Source organism: Polypterus senegalus, chromosome 2 (genome assembly GCF_016835505.1).
Source record: "Polypterus senegalus isolate Bchr_013 chromosome 2, ASM1683550v1, whole genome shotgun sequence".
Lineage (NCBI taxonomy): Eukaryota > Metazoa > Chordata > Cladistia > Polypteriformes > Polypteridae > Polypterus > Polypterus senegalus.
The window spans coordinates 234,155,182-234,162,012 of NC_053155.1; positions in this window are offsets into that span (position 1 = coordinate 234,155,182).

Here is a 6,831-nt window from a genome sequence, read left to right on the forward strand (position 1 = left end):
TTTGGGGTCAGGAGGAGTTAATTGAAATTCCCAATGATGGAAATTTGAAAATGCAATTCTCTGCCATTCCCCTATAAGAATTTTGGAGCACTCTCAGAAACAAATACCCAGTGTTGAACAAAAAAGCCATTCGATACCTCTTACCATTTGCAACAACATATACAGTACCGGTCTTAGGTGGGTTTTTCTGCATTGAAAACCAAAAACGGAGCACATCTAAATATGGACAATGATTTGAGATTGCAACCCATAGTGGACATACTGTGTAAAAACATTCAAGCCTAAAAGGCTCACTAGGCCTATGGTGAGTTTATTTATTATGAGCACTCTGCTTTTTACAGTACAATACATGTTAAAAGTGCCTTGTTTTATATACTTTTGTTACATGCGCTGACTGTAACAGGTAGTACGTCTGTATTGCAGTTTATTATAGACGTGGTAAATGTCATTTTGTGGTATGTAGAAGGTCCTTAGCCTACAGTAAGTCTCTTACAGGTGGAACCTTAGCATAAAAAAAGGTTGGGAACCCCTGTTTCAATCTCTCTGGAACAGAGCTTGGGCCATTGTTGTTTTTAAGCCATCCTTGTGTTGCTTTGGCTCGTTGACTCTTGCTGAAGAGTAGGTTCCTTTGAGACTGTGCCACTGCTTCCAAAGGGTCTCAGTATGGTGGTGTTCTATACCAGAGACTTAGATGAAAGATGCCTGAACTGTTACTGAACAACACGTTTTAAGAGTATTGGTGAGCAGTCCGAGGTGTTAACAGACAGAGAAGTGTTGTATTTCACTATTGTGCTGGAGTTCTGTGAGGAAGCAACCGAAGCTTTTAATCAGAGCAGCACAAACAATATCGTAGTTTGATTATAAGCAGCACAAGTGTGAATTCAAGGTGTGTAGATGGGTGCCAACTGGCTTACACACTGGACCCAAAGCGTTAGGGCAGTGTAATCCACTCCGGTCCTGGAGGTCCACAGTGGCTACAGCGGTTTGCTTTAACCAAGCTTTTATTTAGAACCCATTTATTTATTACTGAAGCAGTATGTTTTTGGGGCTTCTTAGTTTTACTAAACTTGTTTCTTAAATCTGAAACCCTTAATTGCCTATTTTAGTTTTAAATAACTTCTTTAAGATTTGAATTGTCTGTGGCCTGTTCACATTTTTTTTTTTTTGGCCTGTTTAGCTTCAGATTTTTAAAAATTGATTTTGGCTGATATGAGATTTATCTCTTTGGTTTTGTTAGTATAGTTTTGGGGCGGCGCAGTGGTAGCATTGCTGCCTCGCAGTTTAGCCTGTTCTGCCAGTGTCTGCGTGGGTTTCCTCCGGGCGCTCCGGTTTCCTTCCACAGTCCAGAGACATGCGGGTTAGGTGGATTGGCGATTCTAAATTGGCCCTAGTGTGTGCTTGGTGTGTGTGTGTGTGTGTGTCCTGTGGTGGGTTGGCACCCTGCCTGGGATTGGTTTCTGCCTTGTGCCCTGTGTTGGCTGGGATTGGCTCCAGCAGATCCCTGTGACCCCGTGTTTGGATTCAGCGGGTTGGGAAATGGATAGATGGATGGATAGTATAGTTTTGAGATAAGGTGATCAAATCGGATAAGGAAGAGAATGTGTTTGACTATGCATGTTAGCACAGTCTACTTGGTACATTATTGTGGACTATTGGTGTTTCTGTTGTGGGGAGTTTTAGATCCTTTCATAGATACCTACTGCCTGAGATGTTCCATTTAGCCAAATTTCAGCTTTTTAATGAAAAAATCTCTCACATTTGCTTAAGAATGGATAAGAGGACACCATGCTATTTGTGTTGAGTATTTGATACACATTCTTGTGCTTCGTTCATAAAAGCCACCAGCCAAATGAAGCGATCCACAATACACAAGTCTTAGTGTCATCTTATTCCATTACAGAAACGACCATACTGCGTCTCGGTATATGCCGAAGAGGAGAGTTTTTAGAGGTACTTTAAAAGCAAGAGGCTGAAGAAGGGTGATGGGTGTCCGATTGTTCTGTTTATTATCAGTTATTATTGCTTATATATGCTGCGGTTGTTTAAATTCGATTGCCCTGCCCGTGATTCTGTGGAGTTCTTCTTTGATGGTGGTTAGGCCAGGAAGACGGCCCATGTCTGTGCAGTTATAAAGTTATGAGTGCACTTTTGTGATTTCTGAAATGTGTGGTGTCTTCGAGTGTTGTGAAGGAAACTGCCCCTTAAAAAAATTAAATAAAGGGGGTAATTAAGTGGTTTGCATCAATGTCATCTGAAAGCCACAGTGTGTGACACAGAACATGTTACGTTTTAGAAAGTTGTTCAGATATATGAAACTCTTGGATGTTAAGGGGTAATGTTCTTGCGGGCACTTCACTCAATGGACTCTGACCATGTTTCCCTGGGCAGAATTTGGCAACCAAAGTTGTGCTTCTGGGTTTGATTGATTGATTGATTTTTTTAGAACGGATCATGACACATTTGTCAGATTTTTCTACATCTTAAGTAGTGCAGCTGGGGTCGGCATTTCTACATGGGCATTTAAAACCTCTGATCGGATACTCTGCAACCTGAAAGTATTAATCCTTCTCATTAAACTTCTTCTTTTGCAGGTTAGTTTTAGGACATTGGTTGCCCCAATAACTGTGATGGATTTTGTCAAATCTTTCCTTCTGGAACTGCCGAAGCCTGAGCCTCTTCCAAAAGATAAGATTAGCTAATTATGTGCAGCATTGGCCTTCCACAACACCCTGTTTTCTAGCTTAGTCTGTCTTGGAAATGCAAATTTGGAGACGTCCAGCTTTTCAAGAATGGAATTAGCCAAATTTCCTTGAGTTCTGAAGTTCTTTAAAATGATTTCACATTAATTCTGCTTTCTGGAGAGGGCGAGTCAGAGTCCACTGCCTGCATTTGGCAAATGTGTCTGAGAATTTGCACCAAAGGTTTAAGGTAAGAATCTATCCTACCTCCGAGTAGATCATGACAAGTATTTAGCAAGCATGCTACACTTACTTCCAGTGATGAGTACATCATGGCTGAGACTAAATGACATCATGATTTTATGGCACCTCGAGACACAAAGTGGTACTCGTAATGATATTTCGCAGTTTCCTTGGAAATTGTAGTTTTCTGATACAAATGCTAAGGTTTCATCACATAGTAGTACTTGAAGAAGGAAAACCTAATAAAGTGGGGTATTGTGCCAAGCTGCACATAATGCTTGGTACTTTACAATAATATCTAGAATAAAACTGTAAAAAGTACCAAGATGCAAACAGAATTAGAGTTAAGCGGAGTAAAAATTTTTTTTTTTTTTTTTTAAATCCATGAATGATACTTTCAGGAGAATCCCCTTCCTGATGTTATGGCCATGGGAAGTGCCACCGTGCTCTCAAGTGAAACCGCGTTCACTTTGCCAGTGTTCCCAATTGCCTTCAGAGTCACACGCCTCACTCCCTGTGCAGTCCCCTGTATCTTCTCCAAGGTGCTCCTTATCCAATGCTCCAGGAGTCCCGGGATAATATTCCAGGGGTTTGTGCAGAGCTCAGTATAAGAGGGGGAGTCAAGCTAAAGTTAGAAAATGGAACGAACCTTAATGCCACTGATAATGTCATTCTTCAATGTTGTCCTCACCTTTCTCCATGCACTTGTGCCACCTGCCTAGAAGTGCCTGGATTCCAGTAGAGTAAAAGGTTTGATCTTGTCCTCGCAGCCACTTGTGCACCCGAGTTATTGTTGAACACTACATGCCGAGGGGTACTACAGTCACTAGTGCAAGTTACTTTGACTTTCTGGAGACCAATGTGAAGCCTGCTATTCAATTTGACAGCGCCGGGACTGCTGTCTCAAGGAGTCCGTTTGCTGCAAGACAATGTCCACCCACACACTGCTAAGAACACCAATGCTTGTCTGGAGAAACTGAAGTTTGAGGCTTATTTGGCAGAAGTTATTCAGCAGACTTGGCACTGTGTGATTTCCACCTTTTTGGACCACTAAAAAAACATCTGGGTGGGTGGTTGATTCAAGGCAGATGATAACATGAAGAAAGTGGTGCACAAGTGATTGTGAGGAAAATACAAAACCTTTTATTCTGCTGTAACTCTGGCACTACCGTGCAGGTGCCACAAGTACATAGAGAAGGGTGGAGACTACATTGAGGAATGACATTATCAGTGTTATTAAGGTTCTTTCCATTTACTGATGAATCCCATTTTCTACCCCCTCGTACTTGTGTGACCTTTCACTGTCTTCAGAGTAATATGCCAACTTTCCACATATGTGCTCATCCACAGTTGGGGCACTGATCATTACATGCATGCCGATTTGGAGGAATGTAGTTGCTTTAACATTACTTTATTTGTAGTGGGGGACGGGGGAAACGTATGAAGCTACATGTTATCTCATGCATTGTGAAGGCAATCCACGATCTGTGTGCAATTTGAAAAACGGATGGTTGTGAATCCAGATCATGGCTATTGCAAAGCTGGATTTTCAACATAATGTTACCACCATTTTCATTTCGGCCAGCAGCACGTGGCTTCTTCACAGAGATGGAGAAATCGCAAAACTAACGTTGCCACGCTTTAGGAGAACTGATCAAATGCTGTTACTCCTAAGAGAAGCGTCACTCTGAGATTTTCAGCCAATTCGCACCATTTTCCTACTCTGAGACACTTGATATATGGGTAGAGATCGCAATCCATTTGAGAATTTGTTTCTGTACTTGGAACAAAACCCGTTCACTTTCAATCCCCTTGCAACCTGACAGAGGCTGAGCAGTTTTACAAAAGCAGAATGAAGAAGATTGGCAGTGAGTAAATGTGCAAAGCTGACGGAGAGAAACCTGTACACACAGACTCAAGGCTGGAATGGCTGCCACTGACTAAATACTGCCTTGAAAAGGACGAATACGTTTGTGATCACTTCATTTGTAATTTAAGTTAGATTGATGTGCAGAAATCTTCTGTTGTCACATCACCATTAAAGAGTCTTTTTCTGCTGATCCCTGTCAAAAACACCCAATGGAGTCCATTGTGACTGAATGTTGTATACGAGTCAAATGTGAACACGGCCAAGGAGGCCATTTTATCCGTTTCGTGCTTTAATTGGAGGACTTCAATGTGATGACCTTCTCTGATGCTATAGGCCATGGAATAACGGAAATACAACATTATTATAATTGTCCTGCTGTGTTACTGGTGGCGTGCACATTTCAGGAAGCATTTGCTAATCTAATAACATTAAGAAAAGCAATTAGGAGTATTTACAGGATGGTGAAAATAACCTGAGAAATAAAGTTGGCAGACTTACTGCTCAGACCAGCACTGTTGCGGCATCTCTCTGAGTATCCAAACGCACATGAAAAGCAGTGCTTTAAAGTAGACAAGCTCTTCCTTTTATCCAAAACATAATCACAATCACACTCCATACTAATAATGCAGAGATATAAATCAATTTAACTGAAATCTTCATTGCTGCGAGACAGCAGAACTAACTGGGGTGTACAATTCCTACTTATTCACAGATTTCTTTTTGTGCTACAGGCATCAACACCTGCTGTTTGCTGATAACGAACTATTTTCAAAGAAGTAGGTCCTTTAGTTAAATATAATAATGTTGAATTCTGCTGTTCAAACAGTGTGGAAACGTAAACTGGTCAGATTTACAGTGGATTCAGAAAGTATTCAGACCTATCCACAAGGTCGCAGCCTTCTACTAAAATCATTTTAATTCATTTTCCACTTCAGCATTCAACACTCTTACTAGTGATGAGCGAACTCTGCGATGTTCACTTTAGCTCGAGTTCGGAGAAATCACAAAAGTGTTCGTAAATATCGCCAAAACGCGGCATAATGCATTGAAGTCAATAAGAAAGAAACTGAGACTGATAAGAAACTGAACTGGATTGTTCAGTTTGTTCGGTTCAGTTGTTGTAATGGTGCAATCAGCTTGAAAGTGGTCCCTGCGGGCTATGGCAACGTCTGCCAACGATGCTGGACCGATTACTGTGGCTGTGCCTCCGTGAGATCTAAGAAGAAATCACACCGTCAGAGACAAGTCGGAGACGCGCAATCACACGTTTCATCAAAATAAAGCAGAAATGCTGAAATCGGAGTGAAAAGTCAGAAAAAATATGTAGGTCTTTTAAAGGCTGAAACTTCTAGGTGGCGTGTCATGATTGAAAGCGCTGGCTCGTTTTATTTTTTTGATGTTGGGCTGAAGGCTCCTCAAACACTAAAAATGCTTGTAAATAGTAATAAATCTTTTAATTTTATTATTATTTCATAGAGTCTCCTGTGTTCGGGCTGCAATCAGGCAATCAAAGTTTGTTTTCTATCTCCGTGTAGCTAATCATGCATGCATAGGGCACACACCTCCTTCTTTTATATTGAAGTGGAACGCAGAGATCAACCTGTACATTTGGCAACATGCACAGCTAAGTTGTTATTTTTGCTGTCTATCCATCCATCCATCCATCCGTCCATTATCCAACCCGCTATATTCTAACTACAGGGTCACGGGGTCTGCTGGAGCCAATCCCAGCCAACACTGGGCACAAGGCAGGAAACAGACCCCGGGCAGGGCGCCAGCCACCGCAGTTTTGCTGTATATGTTAACATTTTGAAAACCTGCATTATTTATTTATTTATCTGTTCTACCATTAACCAAGTCTGTAATGGAAATGATCAGCATTACTTACCTTTGGGGTTCCATCCAGTGTTGGCTGTTACAGCTCCGGGGGACGTTTGCGCTGGGGTCAAGGATCTGAATACTTCAGTCAAAGTGATATCTTAGCTTTTTTATTTGTAAGTAGTGAGGAGTCAAGCAAAATGGCACCTTTTATTGGCTAAA